The sequence below is a fragment of the Symphalangus syndactylus genome, chromosome 16 (assembly GCF_028878055.3).
Source record: "Symphalangus syndactylus isolate Jambi chromosome 16, NHGRI_mSymSyn1-v2.1_pri, whole genome shotgun sequence".
NCBI classification, from domain to species: Eukaryota; Metazoa; Chordata; class Mammalia; order Primates; family Hylobatidae; genus Symphalangus; species Symphalangus syndactylus.
The window spans coordinates 53,455,730-53,474,305 of record NC_072438.2 but is presented as its reverse complement, the minus strand read 5'-3'; the positions used below and the strand labels follow the sequence as shown (position 1 = coordinate 53,474,305).

The following is an 18,576-nucleotide window of genomic DNA, read 5'->3' as shown; positions in this document are numbered from 1 at the left end:
GGAGGCTGAGCCGGGAGAATCACTTGAACCCGGGAGGTGGAGGTTGCAGTGAGCTGAGATCGTCCGTTGCACTCCAGCCTGGAGACAGAGAGAGACTCCGTCCCCCCCAAAAAAAAAAAAAAAAAAAGTCTGCCCAAATTCTGATCTTTTATATCGTTTTGACTCCTCTTCAAAGACAAGAGATGGAAGTTTGGAGTGACAAATCTTGGAGTTATCTGACTTGGCCATCGATTTAATAGTTGTTCCTATTTTTTTAATCTCACGGTGGCTTTGAATTTAACAATTCTGTGTACTCTGGTCATAACTTTTGATCTTTGAGATTCACACTGTGACTCCACCCATAGGAGGTGCATATGGATATCCAATTATGGAGTTGGATATTAAATTAAAAAGCAATGGGAACCCTTCTTATAAAGACCATATAGATTTTCATAAATCTTCATAAATTGAGGATGAGAAACCATTCAATACAATTATTGCAAAAACAGTGACTGAGAAAGCAATTAAGTCTCATGATTGGAATATCTGGTTCTAAAAATCCTTTTTGCTTAGGATTTTTAGGTGCTAGAGTAGTTTAAAATTTATGCTTCATTGTTAATAGAGAGCAATGGAAAAATGAAAGCAAGAATAAAATAAGAGCTGGGGAAAAAGAAAAGTTTTTAGGAGCAAATTTGGGAAATTAGGACACCAGCTTAAGAGAAATGACATAGAAAATGAGATTTGAAGTTAAAGTAGAGGGAAATAGAGATTCAAGAGGATCTAAATGTTGTATTCATAGGATTGGTAAAAGAAGAGTTTAAGAGTTTAGTTGTTACTAGATTGAGATAAGGACCTGAGTCAAATTAATCAAAAAGAGAAAGAGGCAAGATCTCAAATGAAATGGCTCCTTGAAAGAGAGTCAGGAAATAGGAAACTGTTAAGAAGTCACAGTTAAGGGATGACATTAAAGGCAGTTAGAACTAAGACTAGGGACATCTATTGAACTCACAAAGTGTCATTAGGTGATTTTCAAGGTAATATAGCCATTGTAGATTTTGAACATAGTTACATTTTGTGCCTTGAAGGATTGTGCCCAAAAATTAGGATTGAAGACAAGGCTCAAGCAAGAGGGGCATATTGGAATGAGCCAGGCAAGAAGATAAATTCAGGCCTAAATAGACTAGATGTTGATCTAATGAGAGAAAAGTTCCTGCATGGAACTATTTGTCTCAGGTAGGAAGAGAGGAAAATATGTGTTTGAATGGTAGATACTTTTAGTAAATTCAGAATTGAGTGATTTCATTGTTATTGATAGAGAAGAAGATTCTGGAACTTAAGAACTACAGGAGTATGTTAGAAAAAAAACTAATACCTAGAAAAAAAATAAGGTAGTCAAGTATTCATTTCCAGCAAACAGCATTAATGCTATGTGTGTTGGAGAAGAGACCAAATTAATAAGCAGGTTAAGCAGTTAGAAACTCAACTTCCTAAGTTGATTACATAGCTAAGAACAGTTAAAACTTTCTGAAAGATATAAGAGAAGGATAGAAGAAAATAAAAAGTAGAGGTGTGTTTCATTGTTGCAGAAAAATATGTAGCAGAAAAACATGCTATTCAAGGTCTGCACAAGTTTATGATGAAAGACAGTGCCTAAAGGAGCACATGGAAAAGGAATTAGTTCTGTTTGGGCCCCTGGAGGCTCAGGCTTCAGAATCATCAGTTGCAGCTTCAATTCAGGAATCTGCTGAGAGTGGTTTTCCAGCTGAAATAAATAGATGAGAGAGAAACCCTCCCTGAGGGGCAGGTCACCAGCTTATCAATTCCATAACAAGAAACAGTGGAAATAATTACTGTAATGTAGGATTGAAATATATGCTTATCAGAGATGGTAGGCTCTGTTTTATAAGATAGAGTCCACCTTCAGCTGCACCAAAGTGGCAGAAACTGAGGGCTCAGAGAGGGAATGAAAATGAAGGTTTAAAAACAGGTAGAGGGAAAATTTTATGCTTAATTAAAACCTGGTGATCTTGATTGGAAATTTTTAAACTTTTCTGTAAGGCAGGAATGTCTCAAATGTCATTCTCTGAGAGAGGCAACAGTATACTGAGTGCATTTTACTCCCAAGTGGGATGAATCCTTAATGTCAAAATTATCGTATTGATAGGAGTTTTCAGGATTTTGTGTTACTCACATAAATGACAAGCATCCTGATGAGGCTGCAACCAAGAATATTTTCATGTCCCCTTCTTCCTCTAGATGACATTCAGTTCCAGTTTCTAAGAACACAGTGTGCTTTGGGATAACTGTTTTAGGGTTTGGGAATGTGGCTGTGTTGAAATTACATAGGTGTGGGGACAGTTGTGTTGAGTATATGTATTCTTTTAGTATTGTTTTTGAACCATACATTTGTAAAGTTAAAACAGATGGAAAAATGTAAATATGACAAACCTTACTTCTATTCATATATTTACCCATGCCTGCAGGTTCTATTTATTTAGTTGTTTGTTGCTTTAAAAAAAAAAACTTGTATAATACTTAAGTGTCCCAATACAGTCCTATGTACTTTTCAAATATTAACTCATTTATATCTTGTATCAACTCTCTGAGGTAAGAATTTCTATACTCCCCATTTTAAAAATAGGCTCGAAAAGGTTTTAATTTGAAAGTGGCAGAAACAGACTTAGGCAATCTAGCTTCAGAGTCATAAGTAGATAGGTAATCCATTTAATAGGTTCTGCCATACTATGTATACCTTACGTGTTGTCTTTTAACATGCAGACACATACAGATAGGAATCCACGTTCTTAATTTTTCCTTTTCTCTACAAAAGATAGCAAACTTTACACACTCTGCCCTGTACCTCATTTTTTTTTCAGTCAACTGCATGTTTTCAGTATGTGGAAAACTTTTCCTTGTTGCATGGAATTAATATTTTGTGATGTGAATGTATCGTAAACAGTTTCCTGCTAGTGGATGCTTGCATGTATAAATTCCTAAAAGTAGAATTGCTGTATCAAAAGATAAATGCCTGTGTAATGTTTGGTTATTACCAAATTTCTCCCTGTATATGTTGTACCATTTTGCATTCTTCTTTTGGTGTGAGATCTGTTTCATTAACAGAGTATTATGAAAATTTGGATTCTTGAAAATCTGATAAGTGAAAAATATTATCTCAGTGTTGTTTTAATTTGTATTTATTATTCAATAAGAATATGTGAATGAGTTGTATATCTTTGCATTTCTTTCAGGGCCATTTTAATTTCTTTTTCTGTGAAGTGATTTTCATTTTCTTTGACCATTTTTAGGAATTTATTACTGTTATCTCCATTTGAGTTCTAGCTACTCTTTTTATATGATGGAGATGAATCTTTTGCCTATGATGTGAGTTTGAAATATTTTTTCTCTAGTGTGTCATTTGTCTTTTGACCCTGATTTTTCTTTTAATATAGTACAGTTTATCAGTATTTCCTTCTTTATGTAATGGGTTTTAGTCATTTAGAAATGTCTTTTTCACTCCAGATTTTAAAGGAATTTGTTTGTTTTCATTTAGTACTTCACGGTTTCATATTTCTTTCCCTTTGTACATTTAAATCTTTGATTCAGTTTTAGTTTATCAGAGGTCATAAGAGTATGATAGAGATACAGCTCACTTTTTTTGCGGATGATTATTCTTTGGCCTCTTTACAATGTAGCTAGGAAAAATTTGTCTTTGATGTGATATAATATTTGAATCCCTGGAGGAACTACAGTCATGCATCACTGAACAGCAAGGATATATGTTCTGAAAAATGCATCATTAGGTGATTTCATCATTCTACAAGCATCATGTAGTGTACTTAAACAAACCTAGATGGTTTAGCTTACTACACACATAGGCTATATGGTATAGCTAATCGCTCCTAGGCTACCGACCTGTACAGGATGTTACTTTACTGAATACTGAAGGTCCTTGTAACACAATGGTCAGTATTTGTGTAGGTAAACATATATAAACATAGCAAAGGAACAGTAAAAATACTGTATGAGATAAAAGATGATACACCTGTATTGGGCACTTAGCATGAATGAGGAGCCTACAGGACTAAAAGTTGTTCCGGGTGAGGCAGTGAGTGAGTAGTGAGTAAATGTGAAGGCCTGGGACATTACTGTATACTCCTGTTGACTTTATAAACACTGTACACTTAGGCTACACTGAATTTATTTTAAAAAAAAACTAAGTAATTTGCTACCATATTACAGGGACTACAATGTCACTAGGTGATGTGAATTTTTCAGCTCCATTTTAATACTATAGGACAGTCCATCATTGACTGAAATGTTGTTATGTGGCACATGACTGTTTGCCCATTCCAAGTATTAAGAATGCCTCTGAGAGGTGGCAGAAGAATAAATTCATCATGATATTTTATTGACTTTTACCTAAGCATTCTGATTTGAACATTTTCAAGGTGTAGCTCATAAGGGCGTGAAAATTTGATAATGGACTTTAATTTCTTTGAGTGTTAATGGTTTTTTATTTGAATTTCCAAGGTGATTTAGTTTTTGGACTTAAATTTATTCTTGGGAATTTAATAATTGAAAGGGCTTATTTTCAAATTTGGCATATCTCTATAATGTTAGAATTGTATTCCTGGAATTTCTTAAGTTGTTTGGTCTCATTGCGGGACCCAGATGTATTATGTTAGATATATACCTGTCATGATTTTCGATAAGACAGAATTAGAAATCAGTTTGCAGCCTTAGTTATAGAATGACTACAAATTTTTTATTTTTATTTTATTTATTTATTTTTTTGAGACAGGGTCTCCCTCTGTCACCCAGACTGGAGTACAGTGGTATGATCTGGGCTCACTGCAACCTCTGCCTCCCAGGTTCAAGTGATTCTTGTGCCTCAGCCTCCTGAGTAGCTGGAAATAACAGGCATGTGCCACGATGCCTGGCTAATTTTTGTATTTTCAGTAGAGACAAGGTTTTGCCATGTTGGCCAGGCTGTAGAATGACTACAGATTTAATTTAATTAATGTAGTTTTGACCTACTTTGGAGAATTCGGGGTTCAAAAATCTTAACTGCTAACAGTGGTCTCAGAACGATACCTAAAGTCATAGATGGTGTAGGTGACTCATGAAATGGAAGAAGCAAAGAAGCAATGTCTTGATAGGCTGCTGATTCCCTTCTCTGTAGGAGAGCCATGCTGGCTGACCATAAGCTTAAAGATTAAGTCCAGTGGTTTAGTAGAACAAAAATGCTGCAGATTATTGGTATATGGAAGGGATTATAGAATGCTTTCTTTCTTTTTGTGATGTTTCCTTTTGTGTGGAAGGTCCACTGTTATAACATGTTTGATCTCTTGACCTAACTTTTATGTGAGTAGTTAAGGGAGTTATATGATCATCGACTTTAGAAGTAGAAACTAGAACATTGTCCTCCTTTTTTTCTTGGGATTCAGCTGTCCTCAGGAAGTTGCTCTGCACTTCCATTTTACAGGGGTAAGAGAAGGACTTTCCTTATACTGTGTGCTGAGACTGAGTGGGAAGATCTGTGTAATATTGGAAAACCCATTATTCATAGATGTATTAGGCAGGGGTTCTCCAGAGAAACAAAGCTAATAGGATATATAGAGATAGATATAGGAATAAGAAGAGATTTGTTAGGGGAATTGTCTAATGCAACTATGGAGGCTGAGAAGTCCCATAATATGTTGTCCCAAGATGGGAAACCAAGAAAGCTGATAGTGTGATTCAGACTGAGTCCTTAAATGTAAGAACCAGAGGAACAGATTGTGTAACTTCCACTCTAATACCTAAGGCCTGAGGACTTGAGGGGGACTACTGATACAAGTCTTTGCATGTGAAATCTGGTGAACCAGAAGCTGCAGTGTTTGAGGGCAGGAGAAGATGATGTTCCAGCTTAAAGAGAGAGAGAGTTGGTTCACCCTCCTCTGCCATTTTGTTCTGTTGGACCCCCAATAGATTGGCTGACGTAAGTCCGCATTAGTGAGGGTGCATCTTCTTTACTCAGTTTACTGATTCAAATGCTAATGTCTTCTGGAAACACTCTCACAGGCACACCTAGAAATAATGTTTTACCAGCTATTGGGGCATCTTTAAGCCCAGTCAAGTTGACACATAAAATTAATCATACAATAGATTAAACTGTACTCTCTAAATTTGCTTCATTAGATGCAGAGGTAATATATTGATTTCATCTTAGGACAACTCCTTTGTATCACTAAATTGTTTAGAACTTGGGTAGGCCTGCCAGTTACTGATTTTTTCTACCCCCAACTCCATCAGAGTGGGAAGCCTATGATAAAGACAATAGGATGATTTATTGGAAATTTCTGTTGATTGATTATGTCTCATAGCTGAGGTGGGAATCAAGTCCATCGGTGAGACCATAACTTTCAATACCTGCTGTAGTAGCAATCCATGTTGAGGCAGTATATGACAGGTTATATTACCACAAGATATCACAAATAAAATGAACGAGGGTCATCTGAATGCCACCCTTCATACCTCAATGTTACATATGCTTTTTCTGAAACCAGAATAAGAAATCAGAGGAAAATCTGAATTTATAAGCAGATTGAAGCTTTATGCTAGGCTAGGTAATCAAAGGCAGAAATCATAATAAGATGTAGAAATAAAGTTACATATTATACACCTGAAGTTCTAGAACTGCTAAGAATATCAAGTTCACATTGTGTTGAGTTTTTAATATTTGTCTTTGTCTTTTTGGGGCTGTTATAACAAAATACCATAATCTGGGTAGCTTATAAGCAACAGTAATTTATGTCACATAGTTCTGGTGACTGGGAAGTCCAAGATTTAGGTGCCAGCAGATTTGGTGTCTGGTGAGGGCACCATTTGCTTATAAATGACATCTTCTTGCTGTATTCTCACATGGTGGTAGGGACAAACAAGCTTCATTGGGCCTCTTTTATAAGAGCACTAATTTGATTAATGAGGGCGACCTATCAAAGGCCCCCACCTCTTAATGTCATCACTGTGGGGGTTAGAATGTCAACAAATGAATTTTGGGGGGAACACAAACATTCAAATCATAGCAGTATTTGTTTTTATTAATTTTATTCTGAATTTGAGGTGCCCCATATCAGTAACAGATTTCTTACTGAGAAGTAAGACCCCCTTCCTCCCCGCCACCAGTTCTTACATTTCTGGTGAGACAATGAGAGCCAGGTCAGTTGTTCTACTCAAGAAGCCAAACTACCCATGTAAGAACAAGAAAAAACAGATTTTCTCTGCTTATTTAAGGGCAAGGAGGCAGCTGTCCACCTCTCTTTCTGCAAGGGTATCCTTGGAAACATAATGGGCGTGATTCCTATCTCCAGCACTTTGGTATGTAAATAAAAATCTCCCCAGGAGCCACATAGCCCTGTATGTCACAGACCTAGAGATTTCTCCAAGCCCTGGCTCTCATTCTTCCTTAAAATATAAATATCTAGGAATTTTCTGCTCTATGCTTTCACCCAGTAACTAGGTAACTATCCCAGTATGTAACCTTTTGATTTTGGGAGAGCTAAGTTTAATTTTGGATCAGAACAGTTAGCTCCATCATTAGGGAAACAAATTGCTACAGATTTAATCCTTGTGGTATGTGAAAATGTTTTTATGAGAAATGGAATTAAAGATTTTGTGACTATATAGTGAATATATTTCCATGTTGAAGGAGGCTTGGGCTTTTTATAGGAACACTGAGAAATCTAGGGTTGTTTTATTTCTCCACATATCCAGTACATGACTTTTTGTCATTTGTGCTTGATAAAATTGTTAACACTATACCTGGAGCATAGCAAGTACTCTACAAATGATAGCTATTATAATAATTACTATACTTATTATTTTAAGATGTCAAAAATGCCTGTGTAATTGTTGCAGAAATAACCATTCAAATGGAAAATACTTTTACATTAATTTATTTTATTTATGAAATGAATTTGTGGATGAAATTTAAGTTGGATAAAGTCTGTCATGAGCCTGGAGACCTACAGAGAAGAATCTATACTTTCTCATGAAAGGCCAACTATTTCGCTCATGACTCACAATCTCTCTCTCATTGGTGAAAAAGCACCCACCGCATACATAAATGCACAGATCACACACACACACAAACACATACAGACACACACACACACACACAGAGACACCCTCCAATTGTTAAGCCTGTCTTCTTGAAGTGCATTTAGATTTTCTCTTAGGGTTTTATGAAAATGGATTTTATGCCTATCTAGGAATTGAGACTGAATCTATTCTCTTACTAGTAGCTAAACTCACTAGTTAGAAGATGATTTCTTGCCTTTCTTAACTCATCTTTTAGATTCTAGTTACAAGGTTTCACATTCTTTTTATTTGCTAATACTGTGACACTTTTTCAAATAAATGGGTACTGAAATCTAGCTCGAAAGACAAAATTGCTACAGATGGAATTATTAGCATACAGTATAATATAGTATATTTTAAAGCTATAGTAGTTGAAAAAGGAGAGGGATCAATAAGGGTAGGTTGGAGTAATTGATAATTTTTAGTAGAGGAGAAGGATAATGATTTGGACCTTATTTTGTATAAGAGGTAAATAAAGAAGATAGCATATCAACAATAATGGGAATTGATAAAAACTAAGATCATTTCTTGAACATAATTTGTTAATTTTTTTCTCCACCATAGTAAAATACAGCAATGAACAAATAAGAGGTGATGAACAGTCCCTTCCTTCATGAGGTTACACTATAGTAGGTTTACAGTACCCTGTGTTCATTGATTAATTTTATCAGTGAATTTGATAATCTAATTTTATGATCAGGGAACAGAAAGATATATGCAAAAGGATACAGGGCTAGACCAAAGAGTTCAAATCAGATGCTACAGACAATGTGGCATTAACACAGTTTTTAAACAGGGAAGTGAAATAATAAGAAACAATATTTTATGAATATTTATCAATGGTAAATTGAGTGGACTGGGCATGGTGGCTCACGCTTGTAATCCCAGCATTTTGGGAGGGTGAGGCCAGTGGATCTCTTGGGCCCAGGAGTTTGAGAACAACCTGGTTAACACAGCAAGATCCTGCCTCTACAAAAAAAAAAAAAAAAAATTAGCCAGGCATGGTAGTGTATGTCTGTAGTCCCAGCTTCTTGGGAGGCTGAGGTGGAAGGATTGCTTGAGCCCAAGAGAATGAGGTTGCAGTGAGCCATGATCACACCACTGCACTCCAGACTGGATGACAGAGCAAGACCCTGTCTCAAAAAAAAAAATGAATGATGAGATGGAGAGACGTTTGAATCAGGATGGCCAATTTAGGGAAATACTGGAATAATTTAAGAGTAAATGATAAGAACATCTAATATAGATTTGGCTTTTGGAGAAGAGACTTCAGAAGAAGAGTCCAAAGTTCTTGTAGACCCAAGTTATGAATGGAATAAAAGAAATAATTCCGAGATAACTTGAGGATTTGGAGAAAATAATATAAATTTGGAAGGGAAGGTGACAAGTTAATCTTTATGCATATTTAGATATGGCCAATGACTATATCCAGGAGAAAAATCCCTTTAGACATTGAATATATAGTACTGGGATTCTAGGCAGGAGATACAGGTTCAGACTTCTCCAACCTGAAGGTGACAGCAATCATGAGAATGAGTAAGCCCTTTGTGCTATAAGGCCAAAAATTAGGCTTAGAGGCAGCCCATAGAGAGTTAGAAGGAGAAACGGAGAGGTGGAGATCAGAGAACATAGCCAGCATAGTTAGGGGAACTGAGGAAATTACAATGTCAAGTTAATGTGGTTAACAATACCAGATTTAATGTGAGGTAAGAGAAAATGAGGTCTGATAAATTCTCATTAACTTTCTGGCTTAAAATATTACCCAGGGTAGGGGTGAGCTGTTTATTGGGGGACCTGATCTCTTGTGTCCATGTAAATATACACTTTAAGCCACTGTCATCTGTTATTGCAGACTGATTTGTCAGATGAATTGGGAATGGGCTATTTAATTTGAGCAGTGGAGAGGAAGGAGGGATAGAAGTATGGACGGGGATAGGACAGCAGTGCTGAGTTGACAGCCGTAGAGATTACCCTGAGGGGTGCATGAGACAGAATATTTGAGAGAGAACAATAACAGACTAGTTACTAATTTTGTGTTTTCTGATCATATTGGGGACAATGAAGTACTCTTTATTAGCCACAATTAAAATGTTGTCTGTTGAATGGAAGTAAAGGAAAGGTGACTCAGAGAAACACAACTTTTCTTAATACTCAAGAGGGGACACACTTAGCATTCTCCTGAGACAGAGAGAAAGAATCCAGCTGAGCTGGTGTTGGATTGATTTTTTTTTTGATGTGGAGATAGATGAGAAGAAATCTGGAGAGATATCGATTCATTTTCTTTCTTAAGACCTGAAACATGGGTGGTGGTGGGGAGAAAGGAGTTGGAACCTTTATTTTACAAGAGCTGGCAGTTCATGACAGGGCCTGTGGCCTGAGTGACCTGTATTCCCAGACAGTTGCACCTGTCTTGACCCTGTTTGTTCCTGGTTCTGTTATCTGTGCCCCTGGGGTGAGGCTAACATAGGACATTTGGGAAGCCAGCCATAGTCTACAAAACAAGCCTTCAATTGTCATTTTAATGTGTATACTATTTCACCTTAATTAAATTTCCCTACCTCCAAGAATATATCTTGTTTTCTAAGTTCAAAAGCTGACACATCATCCAGAGAGACTATTTATTTTCCCTATTTTCTTCACACAAAGGCTGAGATTATTCTTGCAACAGTAATCAAGATCTTCTGTCTTTGGGTTGCAAAGAAAATGCATTCAACTGTACTTGGAAAGAGAAAATTGAAATTCGGCTACAGATGATAAAGCACATTCTCCTTCTCTTTCAGTTTTGTCTGTCATATCAGCTGAACTGCATTAACAAAAGCAGAGGGTGCCTGTTGCTTGCTATTGGCAAAAAATACAATATTCATTGTCCAAAACTGTGTATGAGGTGTGTTGTGATTTACTTCTATTAAGGATTCTTGTTCTTCTAGTCGTTTTTTTTTTTCTTTTTTGTTAATTCTATCATGATACAAAATGAGCCAGGAAAATAGTCCCCAGAGGAAGGTTTTTCCACTAGCTTTAATGGCTGAGAAACTGTGAGTCTTTTAGAAAAATGATCAAATCTTGAGTGTGATTGGCTTGCCTATATTCCTATTTTAACAGTTTTACAATGCTGGTGTAATTGTTTTAGGAAACATGTAGACTTATTAGCATACTTAATGCTGGCTTTAATTATTTATTGCATTTATTGGGCAATTAAAATTGCCACTGGGTACATTTACCAATAGCATAACTGCTACGGTAATAAAAAGCATCTAGAAATAAAAGTAGGTTGGTACCACTGAGATAGAGATTTCCATAAACAAAAGGTGGATTGCAGAATTTTCTTTTTCCCCATTAGACAGTCTCATGGGCATGCCAGTTGTGAAACCATAGTCAAATTTATAGATATGCAAAGGTAAGAATAAAATATGAGTTTACACTCAGGTATACGCAGTAATTCTTTTTAGTCAGCTATATAACAAGAGGCCAGTGACACAAGTCTAGGCAAAATTGTAAAGTAGGAATAGCTTATGTTCAGATACTTGTAGCCTGTGTTTTGTGTGTTTAATAATAACTTTTCCAGAAGCTTCCTTGATTTTTCTCTCCCCTCCAAATGTATTTATTCTCAAGAAGAGATGAAATGTATTCACACTGAGGTTTAACTGATAATAAAGGTGGTGAAAGTGCAATAGAAAGAACTCTTTGAGACCAGCCAGTCCTGGCTTCAAGTCTAATTGTAATTATTTTCTAGCGAAGTAATTTTACTGAATTTCTCCCTTAGGGAGATCAGGGTTTGGTGCAAATGGAAGATTATACAATTTTAGGAGGGCTTTAAAAAATACAAAACCATGTATATAAATTAAGAAAGTGATTATGTGTAATTACATATGAAAGTGACAAATCAAATAAACTCCAGAAAAACAAATAATTTCTAATTAACTTCCTAATACTTAAAAAACACTTTTCTTTTAGGTTTAGGGGTATATGTGCAGGTTTATTATATAGGTAAACTACTGTCATGGGGATTTGTTGTACAGATTATTTTGCCACTCAGGTACTAAGCCTAGTACCCAATAGTTATTTTTTTTCTGTTCTTCTTCCTGCCACCCTCCACCCTCAAGTAGGTCCCAGTGTCTGTTGTTCCCGTCTTTGTGCCCATGAGTTCTCATCATTTAGCTCCCACTTATGAGTGAGAGCATGCGGTATTTGGTTTTCTGTTCCTGCTTTAGCTTGCTAAGGATAATAGCCTCCAGCCCCAAACATGTTCCCACAGAAGGCATGGTCTCATTCTTTTTTTATGGCTCCATAGTATTCTGTGGTGTATATGTACCACATTTTCTTTATTCAATGTGTTATTGATGGGCGTTTAGGTTAATTCTGTGTTTTTGCTATTGCGAATAGTGCTGCAGTGAACATTGGTGTAGATGTGTCTTTACAATAGAATGATTTATAAACCTTTGGGTATATACCCAAAAATGGGAGTGCTGGGTCAAATGTTAGTTCTGTTTTTAGCTCTTTGAGGAATCGCAACGCTGCTTTCCACAATGGTTGAACTCATTTACACCACCACCAACAGTTGCTTGGCACAACTCCAACAATTGCTCAATAACCTCACCAGCATCTGTTATTTTTCAACTTTAAAAAAATAGCCATTCTGACTGGTGTGAGATGCTATCTCACTGTAGTTTTGGTTTGCATTTCTCTAATGATCTCTGATATGGACCTTTCTTTCACATGCTTCTTGGATGCATGTATGTCTTCTTTTGAAAAGTGATCATGTCTTTTACCCACTTTTTAATGGGGTTGTTTTTGCTTGTACATTTGTTTAAGTTCCTTATAGATGCTGGATATTAGACCTTTGTCAGATGCATAGTTTGCAAATATTTCCTCCCATTCTGTAGGTTGTCTGTTTACTTTGTTGATGGTTTCTTTTGCTGGGTGGAAGCTCTTAAGTTTAATTAGATCCCACTTGTCAATTTTTGCTTTGGTTGCAATAGTTTTTGGTATCTTTTTCATGAAATCTTTGCCCATACCTAAGTCCAGGATGGTATTGCCTAGGTTGTCTTCCAGAGCTTTTAGAATTTTGGGTTTTACATTTAGTTTTTAATTCATCTTGAGTTGATTTTTGTATATGATACAAGGAAGGGGTCCAGCTTCAATCTTCTGCATATAGCTAACCTGTTATTCCAGCACCATTTATTGAATAGAGGGTCTTTTCCTCATTGTTTGTTTTTGTCAGGTTTGTCAAAGATCAAATGATTGTAGGTGTGCAGCCTTATTTTTGGGCTGTCTGTTCTGGTACCATGCTTTTTTGATTACTGTAGCCCCATAATGTAATTATTGAAGTCAGTTAACATGAATATTTTCAGCTTTGTTCCTTTCACGTAGGATTTCTTTGGCTATTCAGGCTGTCTTTTGGTTCCATATAAATTTTTAAATAGTTTTTTCTAGTTCTGTGAAGAACATTGTTGGTAGTTTGATGTACATTTCTTTGGGCCGTATGGTCATTGTAATGATATGGGTTCTTCATATTCATGAGTATGAGATGTTTTTCCATTTGTTTGTCTTCACTGATTTCTTGGAGCAGTATTTTTAGAATTCTCATTGTAGAGATCATTCACCTTCCTGGTTAGCTGTATTCCTAGGTATTTTATTCTTTTTGTGTCAGTTCTGAATGGGATTGACTTCCTGATTTGGCTCTTGGCTTGGCTGTTGTTGGTATATAAGATAATTCTTTTTCTTACTTTTTTAAAAACTATATACTCTTTGATTCTTTAATGTGACAACATTTTATATCATTGTCTGTAGAGAGAAGAGAAAGATATTTTGACTTTTTTAAAGAAGAAAGATTGGTACTTTTTGTTAGACTGGAAAAGTTTCTTCTACTTTGCTGTATGTTTTTGGAAATGCCACATCTTTGACTTTATCCATGGATTCTCACTTAGACTGCTTCTTGTCCATGAATAAGCCCTGGAAAACTCTAGCATTTTGAAATTTCCTTGTGTTCCCTCATTGATGCTAGCTGCCACAGCTATTGCCACAGAACTCATTCAGGCTTGAATATATTTCTTAAACATTTATTCAGTGTTTTCTTTCTGCCATTGTGCCGAGTCTAGAGAATAAAAAATGAAGGAGGCATTTCTACCCTCAGAGAACTCACAGGCTAGTGCAAATGGATATTTTATAATGCAATATGAACAGTTCAGCAGCGAAGTATGTACAAAGGGTATAGCTTATCCGTGGAGGGAATTTCAACTGGCTGGTATAATGCAGACCACTTGTGTAAAATGCTATAAAGGAACGAATTTTTATAGCCAAGTAAGTTTGAAAGACATACAATATTATATATTCCTCTCAGACATTCACAATATACTCACCATAATTAAGGCTCTTAGAAGTCCTACACCCAAAAAACCTGTTTAATGGTTTAACTAGGCATTCCTTAACTCTATTTGTCCATGTGTTAGTCTGTTCTCATGCTACTATGAAGAAATACCTGAGACTGGGTAGTTTATAAAGGAAAGAGGTTTAATTGACTCACAGTTCCTTATGGCTCGGGAGGTCTCAGGAAACTTACAATCATGGCAGAAGGCACCTCTTCACAGGGCAGCAGGAGAGGGAAGAATGAAAGCCATGCCAAGGGTGAAGCCCCTTTTAAAACCATCAGATATCCTGAGAACTTACTCACTATCATGAGAATAGCATGGGGGAAATCCCATGCTATTGAATGGAAATCCCCCCATTCAATTATCTCCCACTGGGTCCCTCCTGCAACACTTATGGGAACTACAACTCAAGATGAGATTTGGGTGGGGACACAGCGAAACCATATCGGTCCATGAAAATAATTACTTCCACAACAACAAAAGTCAAAATAGCTAGTGGTCTGGACATAAAATGACCTATTTCACTCCTTATTTTCTGAAGATGTTGAGGCTACTTTGATTTTCTGTCTTGATAAGGAGTCATTTTTTTCTGATTATGGAATTTTATGTGGGGATGAAGCTCAAGGTTTGGGTGAAAGAGTCAAGTGTTATTGCATAAATCACCTTGTCAAGTACCCCAGGCTCTATCTTCCATATAAGCTGATGGGAAGTCATTAAAGTAACTCATATGCAAAGAATACATGTCACTACATGTTTCAGTTTCTGTATCATGGCCAAGCCAGTACACACCTCATGTAAAATGTGTCATGAATTTCATCATGGATAATAGAAGTAAAGATACATGACAATGATTCAAAACATGTCTATCTATACTGTGTACATATAATAACTCATGTGACATGTCTGATGTACTTACCCCACTAACCTTATAAAAAATCAATAAAGTTGAATAAACAATTAGTGTAATATTGCTCTTTTCTTTTTAGTCTATACCATAATCTATAACAGTGGTACCAGTAGCCCCAGTAGTTAATATCAAAGTCAGGAAGACTCACAGCCTATTGTAGTTAGCAAGAGGGAATCCATGACTCCTCTGGGAAGAAAGTTGATCATCTTTTCTTTGATATTGGTATGTTGATCAGTTCATTCTGTGGAACCTGTGGGTTGTACTCCAGTAGAGTCCTTAGGATGGTCTCTCCTGAAGGATGCCCAACACTAGCTAAAAGTAAATTTACCAGAATAGGGTGAAAAGGTAAGGAAATAAATGAATACATAAGATATGTGTTTCACAGAGCTGGACCAAAAGAAACCTACTTAGATCTGAGGCTCATTTTCTCTTCATTGTATCAGAATAGTGTGCCTGCAGTTTAATTTTGTTTTACAGTGCTCACAACCAAGCTTGGCTTGCAGGATGTATTGCCCTGAAACATCTGTGGTCTCTTCAGCTTTTCCTGAATCTTCTGTTTTTGCCTAGTGACACAGGTTTGAAGAGAAGGGCAAGAAGCTAGAGTGGGTGAAGGGCTAAACAAACTTACCAATAATGGGATGACACTGAATTCACTGGTCTACTACATGTATTTCAAAGGGATGTGGAAACTTCATTTTTATCTAAGGTAGTGTGTTTCCACCAGGGCTCTGATATCAGAAGCAAGACATGGAAACTTTAAGAAGTATTATTCAAAGTTCATTCTCTTAGATAGTTTTTTCAGTTGACTTTTGGGACATCATTCTCTTACTTTCCCTCCTTGCCTCATTGCTGCTCCCTGTCAATATTTTCTGCTAGATCGTCTCTTCATTATGACCTGTAAATGTTGAAGTCCCGAGGCTCTGTCCCTGGACCCTTTCTCTTGTTTAAATGTGTTCACTTCCTATATTATGTTTCAATTACCATCTGTATATGGAAGATTCCCCAGGTTCTATTTATGCCTTGCATCTTTCCCTTGAACATCAGACTCATATTCAAATATCTACTTAAATATGATATATCCAAACTTGATTTCTTGATCTGCCAAATCTGTTTCTACCATGATGTTCTCTTTCAAGTAAACAGTAACGTCTAGTTACTTAGGTGAGAAATTTTGGGATAATCCCTGTTGTCCCTCTTTGGTTCACATCTCACATCAGCAAAACTGTTGGTTCGACAACTTTTGAAGTTTACTCTGAATGTAACCACTCCTCTCCATTTCCACTGTCACCACTTTCATCAAGACAGCATCATCTCTAGCCTAGACTCTTACTTTATCCTTCAACCCCTTGTATTTCATCTTGCCTCCATTTAATTATGTTTTACACATGACTTGAAAGATCCATTTAAAATGTAACTATGCTATTATCCTCTGTGCAAAATTCTCTAGTGACTTATTATATTGAATAAAATCCAAAATCCTTACTATTTCCCAAAGCACTCCATTAGCTGTCCCCAGACTACTGTATCTTTCCTCACTGTTCTCCAAGCATTGTTACTCAATACTTTAAGAACACTCCTTCAGAGTTTTTGCACTTTCTAATCCCTTGTCCAGAATGCTCTTTAACCAAATGTTCATATGGTTTGTCCTTTCACTTCTTTAATTCTCTGTTTAAGTGTCAGCTTGTCAGACTTCACTGAATATCTTGCTGAAAGTAGCATCCTTTCTCAATTTTTCTTTATATTTTTGTTGCCTACATCCTGATAAAATGTAAGATCTGTGAGAGAAGAGACATTGTCTAAATGTTTCATTTGTCCTCTTTTGAATACCCAGAGTATAAAATGTTTTAGAATAGGAACTGAGTAGTCCCTCAGTAAATATTTAGGTAATGAATTAATAAAGCATCAATTGTGTTCTAGGGGTTCCATTTGCTTTACAACAATGCCCTTTCTGTTGGGGTAGGCAAAAAGAATATGGCCACAGTCAAATCTGTTATAGTTCGCAGCTAGTTGCCAGATCTAGCTTTTAGCAGCTAATCTCTACTAGAATGGAAGCCAAATTCTTGTGATTATGCAAACATAGCATGTACTAAGGAAGGCCTAGACTTACTTTTCTCTTGAAACACACTAGAGTAACATAAAGCTTTAGAACTCATTCCAGATTCTGCTCAGTGGGAGCTTAAGCCTGCTGTCTGCTTTCTTCATTATTATTAGATCCATTATTTCTGGAGCTGAGCTCAGTTGACCACGTAGGTTAGAGGTGTCAATGCTCAGATGAGTTTCTTACCATTCAGGATGCTGGCATATATTTCTTTTTTGGATAAGTCATTTTTTTCCCTCATAATAAAAGTAACCCAGACAAGATTCATTAGGATACATTAGGAAAAAAAAAAAAAAAACTGTACTGCAGAAAAGTACTCAAAAATTCAACTCCTTAGAAACAACTATTATTAACATTTAGATGAATTTCATACCAGTTTTAGAGTGTGTGTGTCTGTCATTGTAGTGAACCAACAATATTTACTGAGCACCTTTGTTCCTGTACTAAGTAAACTTAATTAAAAAGCTGAGAGAATTTGAGTTTTTGCCCTCATTATCAGCTACTCCTCAAGAGAAATGTTTGGAAATTATAGACTTTGTTCTGTCCACATTGCCATTACCCATTCAATGTGCACTTGTCCTCTTTTCATACCTTTCTCACCTCTCTGTGGCTAATATTTGACATACAATGCTTATGGCAGCCTTGCCTATCTTGCTTCTCCGTTTGTCAATTATTTCTGCTTAGACAAGCCACAGAAACATCGGAAAACAGAATTAATCAATGAAAACTTGAGTTAAAATGTGTGAGAGCATCCCTGACTTGAAGAAAAATGTAGTATTGTGGTGTTAGGTCTGGTCGACATGGAGAAGAGTTGAATGTTAAGACTACTTTGTGACAGTTCTTACATCCAGGGAATAGGTGACAGGTTTATTGTAGGACTACAGTTTGAAATCCAGGCCAGTTGTTAGAAGTCCTAGCCAGAGAAAATGTAGACAATAAGCATAATGGGAGGAGGAAATATGAGAACCATCTATAAAGGTGGTTTAACTAGTTCTATCAAATGGATTTTTCTCCTTAGATTTTTTAAAATTTATTTATCATTATATTTTTAAAATTTAAATTTGCGGGTACATAGTAGGTGTATATATTTATGGGGTACATGAGAT

At 36.3% G+C, this 18,576-nt stretch overlaps 1 protein-coding gene across 12 annotated transcripts in view; it reads left to right on the top strand.

Annotated features, from left to right (window-relative positions):
• The window catches only part of COX7B2 (cytochrome c oxidase subunit 7B2), a 176,990-nt gene that overhangs the window by 1,402 nt on the left and 157,012 nt on the right, over window positions 1-18,576 (top strand). For 5 of the 12 annotated variants that reach the window (XM_055245723.2, XM_055245732.2, XM_055245726.2 and 2 more), the window contains exon 2: window positions 7,255-7,338. The exons of 4 other annotated variants lie outside the window; for them this stretch is intronic. The gene's annotated coding sequence lies outside the window, so the exon portion shown is untranslated. Of the gene's footprint in view, window positions 1-3,284; window positions 3,361-7,254; window positions 7,339-11,054; window positions 11,133-18,576 lie in introns of those variants that run through there. 3 more of the 12 variants (XM_055245722.1, XM_055245734.1, XM_055245724.1) reach the window with 2 other exon arrangements.